Genomic DNA, 8,704 nt, shown 5'->3' with positions numbered 1-8,704 from the left:
TGATTGAGATAGTTGAGCTTAGATTCTTGAGTCTCGCACCGTCCTCAAAGTCTTTAGTCTCCATCTCCTTATTGTGCCTTAGCCACACTGGTGGACATCCCTTTCACAGTGTTTACCTTCTCTGTCCCTATTTTGGGGTTTCTCTTGCAAGAAAATATAGTTGCTTAGGTTCAGCTCTCCTCAAAGGTCACTGTTGCTCAATCATTTGCATAAATGACTTATATTTTCTAGACTAAAAAGTGAATGCAAAAATTTATACAGAACAAACCTTCAAAACAATTCTTCTCTTAAATATAGTTCAATAATTTGACACTCTTCTTGTTGCATTTTGATCTAGGTTTATGTTAGCTGTTCCGCAAAGTCACCGCACCAGTGTCCAATTCCTATATGTTGGGTGCATAGGTTGCTCTGAGAATGACCCCTATAAAAGCCCATTAAATAAAGGAATAAAAAATTCCTTTGATTTCTCTCCCTCTCTCCCTTCATTGCATCCCTCTCATCCAAGAATCATCCACCTCATTCAAGAATTCTTAACAAGTGATATCAAATCCTTGTGGAGGCGATCAAGGAAGAGGAAGGCAATGTTCTTAGCAGGGAAAGGAAGAGGAGGGAGGAGGTCTGCACTTGATTTGGAGCCCTTGGGCAGGAAACACAAGTGAATGACGTCAAGTTCGTGTGAGGCAAAGCAAACGGGCTCATCGGCATGGCCTTCAGGTTTGTGTGAAAAAGCGATCGGCGCAAGCAGGATTGGTTGGAGGTTATTGGGACCGGGAGCGAGCGGGATTGGGCTTGGTTGAGCAAGTTTGCTCATGGAGTTTGTACAAGGAGCCAGTTAGATTGTAGCAGGCGTGGATTCTTGTAGACAGGTGGTTCTTTAAACTTTAATTGTAATATTTGGACCAATGTAGAAATTATTGGGGTTTGGTTCATGTTTAGGTTAGTTGTTCTGTAAAGAGATCAAACCAGTGTCCAGTTCTTGTATAAAATGTGTAGTTTGCTGTAAGAATAACCACTATAAAAGCCCATTAGATAAAGAAATAAAAATTACTTTGATTCATCTCCCTTCCTTGCCTCTCTCTCTCATCCAAGAATCACCTTTCTCAAAACAATTCTCTTTAAATTTCATCTAGAGATATAATCATCAAATCTAATAATCTATAGAGCCATGATAATGAAGATAAGGAACGATCAAATAGCTATGGAAAATACCCTTTTAGGTTGTAAAACTAAAATTTTGATGATGATGTAATTTTGCAGGATCATGATGCTATTTTAGGCCATTGTGTTAATCTTATTCTCTTATTTTCGCCATTTGAAAAATCTTAAATTCTAAATATCTACATAAATTGTCAAGTCATTGAAAATTTGTTAGTGCAAAATGATGAAATTCAAAGCATATTTATCACATAAATGATAAATCAACTTTTGCAAAAAAATAAAAAATTATAACATTTGGAAAGTGAAACAAAGAAGGTCTAAGTCATCATTAGATAAACCATTATTTGGTATGCATAATACTTCCTTATTTGATATAGACAGGATTAAGCTAACCCTAACAACTTTACAAAAGAAAATAATCCAAACCTGATCAGGTAGGAAAATCAAGTGTTTAACATAATTATCCAGTTTAAATCAACTGATTCAACTAATCAAACAAAATATTATACTAATTAACATGATTAGATGCTTCATTTATTCTTAATCCTAAGATAATCTTAATCCAAACATGCCCTAATCCTAAGAAGAAAAGGAAGCTATGAAAATTAGCTTTTTGTTTTAATGCTTTGTAGAATAAAATTATACTATTACTTTAAAATAGTATTTTTAATTCCTAGTTGCCTAAGCTGGCCAATTAATGAATTCCTTTATGATCCATTCCCCTTCTCTCTTAATGCTGAAGCTGTGATTGCTTTTACCACTACCCTTGCTTTACACTACTATATTTCAAATTCCATGTTCATCTTGCCTCAATTAAAAATTTAAAAAAATATATAAATTTCTTGGCATTAGGGTGAATTTGATTTCATATATGTGCAATCAAACATATTTTGTTTGAATATTTTAGTAGCTTCTCTGTTCTCATTTTTTTAAGGTTTTTATTAGAGGTGTCAAATTCGGGTTTTGGGTCTAACTCGGAACTGAGCTGGATTCAAATGGGTTGACTCGAACCTGACCCGATTTTGCAAACGGACTGAAAATACGAACCCGGACTCAACCAGTCGAGTTATCGGTATGACCCGACCCGACACAATTTTATAAATCCGGAACACCTTATGCGCGATAATGTGGACTAGCGCCCGGCGGTCGACGACGCTCTCAGCGTCGGTGGCGGCATGACATGGTTCGAACGTCGTCGAAGGAGGCGTTGGACACGGGATGGCGAGGCAGCGCCGACGACAGTGGAATGGCAAGTCAACAACTGCGGCTGCGTCGACACTCGTTAGTGGGCATACACGACACAGTCAGGCAAACTGACGCAACGAGGGCTGGTAGACTGACACGACATGGAAGGGGCAGACAAATGCGTTGCGAGCGTGGCTAGAAAACGCTGCGAGAGGGTAGACGCGGTCAACACGTGCAGACTGTGGTTAGCGTGGGTAAATCCAAGTAATTCTTGGATTTTTAGGTCAACCCAAACCCGACTCGATTTTTTAAACTGGTCGGTTTGTTGAATCCGAACCCAACCCATTTCTCAAATGGGTTGATACTAACCCGGAATTTTCTGGTCGGATTCTAATCAAATTTTCGGGTCGTGTCAAATATGTTTTTGAGAAACGTGTCAAATATTGGGCAAATTATTGCGTCAGGTGACCGAACGCAGAGATGCGTTCGGTCTCTCTCTGTCTACAGTAACCTGCGCTTTACTGTAGCAGTGCTACAGTAAAGCGCAGGTTACTGTAGACAGAGAGAGACCGAACGCATCTCTCTGTCAGGTGACCTGATGCAATAATTTGCCCAAATATTGACAGCCTAACTTTTATTGTTATAATCTCTCTTGAGCATTTCAATTTTTGTATGCAGCTCAGCTTCTGTCTTCTTCTCTTAATTTCTTGAGTTGTATTTGTCAAATTTCAATCAATACGAAGTATTTATTTTAAATTATGATCATATAAAATATAAGGAAAGCAATATATTCATTCATATTTTTATTTGGAACAAGATTTTTTCCATTAACCAAAGTCAACAGACAGTCGCATTCCACAGTAGTCTTCCATTCATCAATGGAAGGCATGAGAAATCATAACGAAAAGAAATGGCGATATTTGAGCACTACAATTCAGAATCCATCCATCGTTTTCAACTCTCTACGAAAAATTCTTCAGGTAGAATAAAATCATAAATTGGATTTTCACTGTTCTCCGGTTTGATGAGAATCAGAAAAGTAATATTGTATTGGTTAATTCTAACTATTTTTAATAGACTAGCTCTCTAATAGGAACTTTTATTTGGTCCGGTTACAGGACGTAGCTCTAAGTTTGGCCGCCAGTAGAATCGTACAACGCGTTCTCACTATTTACTGCGCGCCCCGACAACCCGACAAGGAACGGACCCAGGATTGCTCGGTATTTCTAGATTTTGCTAGGTGTTGCTCGGTATTGGTCGATTTTGCTCAGCAATAACCAATACCGAGCAATACCGAGTAATACCAAGCAATACCGAGTTGGAAAAACTCGGTACAACTCGGTATTGCTCGGTATTACTCGGTATTGGTCTTCCCAGAGCGGTATTTCTCGTTATTGCCAAGCAATAACTAGCATTACCGAGCAATACCGAGTAATACGTGAAAATCGCAAACATAGCATTCCCGGGTTCCGGTCCGGGTCAAGTCGTCGGGCCGCGCGATAAAGAGTAAGAGCACATGGCGACATGTTATTTGCGGCCGAATGTAGCTCTACATCCGGTCAGAGGACATAATAATAGAACACTCACTTTAGGTTCAAGATTATTGAGAAGTCATAAGGAGTGTGCATTCAGTTTGTTTGATATATGATTGACGGATTTATTAGACCATTTAGTTTTGGATCTAAAATTAAGAAAATTGAGCTGACTCAACCATAATGACAACCAAGGAAAATCGAACAAAAATGTAGTTCGGTTTATTCAGTTTGGTCTTGAATAAACTTGTAGCTTCTTGGAACATTCGCGGTGGTGTAGAGATAAAGAACTTAGCGTCATTGTTTTGAACGAATATCTAACACACATAAACATAAAGAGAGGGTGTACGAGTCATAAGACACGCCACAATTTTTTATGTGGAAAACTTTGAAAAGGAAGAAAACCCTCGGAGCCTGGTCTAGTTGAAATGAATCCACTAATATTTTTTGTTGATTTCAAATGATGAAAATATAGAACACATTATATAGTTGGGGTTGGAAGAATCCAATTACATGAGAGCTATTCTCAATTGAACATTGACATGCATGTTTGGTTGATAGGACCATAATAGGGCAATAGAGGTCGGATAGATCATAGTCTTACGACTAAGGTCGGAGGGGCCTTACTGCGATTTGGAGGGACCGTAGTCGGTTGGCGACGGTGGTCGAAGGGATCATAGTCGGAGGGACTATAGTCAGCGTACGACGATGGTCAAAGGGACCATGGTCGATGGACGATGGTGTTATGAGGGACTATAGTTGACAGACAACGATGGTCAGAGAGACCATAGTCGATGGGTGATGTAGGTCGAAGGTATCATAGTCGACAGTCAACTGTGGTCGGAGCGACTGTAGTCGGTAGTCAGCAAGTGATGGTGGTTGGAGGGATCGTAGTTGGTGGGCGAAGGTGGTCGGAGGGACCGTAGTTAGGATGACGGTGACCAAAGGGATCATAACTGGCGCGTGATGTAGGCCAAAGGGACTGTAGTTGACGGCGAAGGTGGTCAGAGGTGTGACGCCCCAGAATCTAATTAAGAATAATTATTCTTTTATCTTTTTAATTTACACAATCAGAGCTACCTAATTTTTTTTATAAATATAAAAAGTAAAATAAATAAAACTATCGATCAAAATATCAATAAATACATATGTATAAATTTTTTAAAAAATTATGTATACTACTCAAGATCTATACAATCATATCACAACTAATCTGTTATAAGTATAAAAAAATAGCTAAAATAAAAAAAATCTGAATATGAAGGATCCTTGTCAATCTAAAACTTCTGCTCCCTTGCCTTGACATGAAATCATTTGACCACATATAATGAGCTCAATAGCCCAATAAGTAACCAAATCCTACAACTGAATTTAATGCAAGATAAATAAGTAATATGCATATCAGCAGTCAAAATATATATAACAGTAGCATTCATATGATCATTAAATCAGTGCAGAAACAATAAAACTTACATGTAGTAGCAGTAAAGTAGTAAAACATTACGATATATAAGCGAATAAATTATTACGAGTGTCAAATCATGATTGCTAAAATTGACACTTCCACAGATTTTGTATTGACATTGTGCACATTATTTCTCATGATATATTTAATGTAAGATGTATGTCACTTGATGGGCTATGTACTTATAACGGGTGTCAAATCTTTTGTTTGGGATGACTTTTTATTTCTTCTTAAAGCAACTTTCTAGTACAAAATTAAAAAATATTGTATTAAAAACTGCTTTAAAAAGCAGTACGAAAGCTATCCCAAATGAAGCCTTAATTTCACCTAATTATAAATATTGTGTGCAAAATTATGATAATCACTAAGAATTATAAGATCTAAAATATGAGCAAAAAGAGCAGATGTACTTGTTTGAGTATGTGGTGCCGAGTGTTAGAAAATTTATGAAGATAGAGATTGAATTTTTACAACTTTTCAAGAAGATCCAATACCCACATAGATAATAAAAAAAGTATATGACAAGAGCTAAAATTTTTACGTTAAAAATCTGAAAAAAAAATAAGATATCCAGAAAAAAAAATAAGATATCCAGCTTAGATGAAATGATTTACTAAGCAGATGTACTAAAAAAATCCACTCTTCACATCAATAGTAGAAGAAGGAAGAATAAGAAGTTTGTATTTCTATAGATATGAAAGATAGCTTAGAGATCTGAAGAACTCCAGAACTTCACTTGATGTTGGACGTCGACGATCACCAGTAGCCCTGCAAATTGTGGCAAAACTCAAAAAAGTGTGGCTTATTGTGCAAAAAAGTGTCAAGCATATTCAATAAGTAGTTGGACAGCTATTTGTTTATGCTCCAGGACAGACTTTATAATATTTTTATTTACTTTTTTGCCGTTCGGAATAATTAAGAATTAGTTTTCAACCTGCTTTCAAAAGCAAATTTTAGAAAAAAATACATAATTGTTGCGTCCAGGAGTATTCGCGGCGGTAGAGAAATATAAAGTTTATCGTCTTAGCATTGTACGAAAATCCGGCACGCAATCAGATAAGAGAGAGGGTCTAGCATTTATGAGACACCAAAATTTTTACGTGGAAAACCCCTGAAAAAAGGGGGAAAAAACCACGGGGCCTAGCCCAGTTTGAATGAATCCACTAGTATTTGCAGTCGATTACAAATGAGGTCCTTCATTGGGAGAAGACCTTAGCTTGATGTACATCTTATAGAGTACATTACATGATGTAAATACAAAGAGCTACTATTGATATATTCGCTTTGTTGGAAGGACTGTAGTCGGCGGGCGACGGAAGTCAGGAGGACCGTAGTTAGCTAGCGACGAAGGTTGGAAAGACTGTAGTCGGCTGGCGACATAAGTCAGGAGGACCGTAGTCGACGGGCGACGGATGTCAGAAAGACTGCAGTCGGCGGGCGATGTAAGTCAGGAGGACCGTAGTCGGCTAGTGACGGAGGTCAGAAAGGACTGTAGTCTGACGACGAAGATCAGAAGAACAACGTTAGGTAGAAGTCCAATAATGGAGAGAAATCCATCTTGCGTAGACGTCCAGCGAAGTCTGATAACCGGTAGAAGTCCGGCGTCAGGTAGAAACTTGGCGAACAGTGAAGGTTCGACGTCGGGTAGAAGTCCGATGTGTGTTGGTGGCAAAGGAGAACTCCAGCTTCACTTGGGCGGAGTTTAGGCGTCAGGAGGGAACTCTGTTGCAAGTTGGGAAGAATTTCAGCATCACGTGAAAGTTGGGAAGAATTCCTGCGTTCTCCCGAATATCACGTAGAATCCCGGCGTGTTCGGGCGGCAGGAAAAGCTCCGGCGGTGGTCGAGGAGGAGCTTCTTTCTTCTCCTCCTTCTTCTCTTCTTCTTCTCTCTCTTCCCTTGAGTCCCTTTGGTGTAGAATGAGGGTTCTATTTATTGTTTTTCTGGAGTGGCATAGCCCGTAAATAGGCGTGAGATCAGGGGCGAATTGGGAGTGTTTTGAATGGACGGCCGATATCGAATCCTTTGATCATGAACCGTTCGTTGGGAATTTAAAGGCCTTATTGATGTCGGAATTCAGCGATCTTGAGCTCGTTGGATTCCTCTCGTCGAGTCGTTCGATTCGAGTATAAGCTCGTTAAAATCGGAGACCGTTTGGCAACTCAAATTGTGGTTTGAACCTCCCAACAGCGCTTCGGGCCCTTGATTTGGACCCATTTGGGCTCGAATAGGGTTGAATTTGGTGTCGTTGGGTTTGTATTTCCGAGACACTCAGTTTGACTATAAGCTCGCTGAAATCGGAGTTCAGATGCTCCCAGATTTAATTTTTGATGTTTCCGGCTAGCTTTTTGCCTTGAGATTCGTGCCTGATCAAGATAATTTTTGCATGACGTATCAATAATATATAGCTTTTTGCTCGCTATTTTTTCTATCAAAAAAGCAATAAAAAACTATCTTAAATGAAGGCGTGCATGTTGTATGAAGAGATATATTGTAATTATGCTAATGTTGATACACTTGGGTGTGTCTAATTGTTTTCTTATGATGTTGTATGCTCTCTATTGTACATTACCTTACATTGCTGGTACTGCCATGATATATCTCATATGATGCGTGTAATAAAAAATTATCTTAAAAGAAGTCATGTATAATGTATGTTGTATGAAGAGATATTATATAATTATGCTAATGTTGATACAATTAGGTATGGGTGTCAAAACGGTTCAACAGGTCGGGTTTCAGTCCAAATTGAATTGACTCGGGTCCAAATAGGTTGATTCTAACCCGGCCCGATTTTGCAAAAGGGTTTAGATTTCCAACTCGAACCTGACTCGCTCGGGTTATCAGGTTGACCTTACCCGACTCGACCCACGAAACCGAACTTCCACCTTCCTTTCACAGGTGCAACAACTGAGTCGCGCTGGCACGATCCCATAGCCGCGTAGGGCCTAGGCAAATGTCGCTTGCTGAATGGATGGACTAAGTCGAAGTGAGGCCGTAGGTGAGGTGGAGGTAGGGCTAGATCTGGTAGGCCATAGGTGCGTGCAACGTGCTCGAGGTCGTAGGTAGGGCTCAACCTGAGCGTGGCGAGGTAGGGGCCCATAGGACCACCAGTTGACAGAGCAAGTGCGGGTGACAACGACGCCACATGACGAGAGCCGAGGGATGCGACTCAGGACGTGAGATGCCGAGATCAGGTCGAGATGCAGGGATTCGGGTCACCCGGGTTAAGTTCGAATTTTCGGGTCAACCACAGTTTTACAAACAAGTTGACCTGCACTCTGAATTTTTCTGGGTTCAGTCCAGATCTGATTTCAGGTCATGACAATTTTTGACCTACCACTTGGACGCGTCATGATATCTCAT

The sequence above is a fragment of the Dendrobium catenatum genome, unplaced genomic scaffold, assembly GCF_001605985.2.
Source record: "Dendrobium catenatum unplaced genomic scaffold, ASM160598v2 original_scaffold_209899, whole genome shotgun sequence".
Classification (NCBI taxonomy): Eukaryota; Viridiplantae; Streptophyta; class Magnoliopsida; order Asparagales; family Orchidaceae; genus Dendrobium; species Dendrobium catenatum.
Note: the sequence above shows the minus strand (reverse complement) of the source record.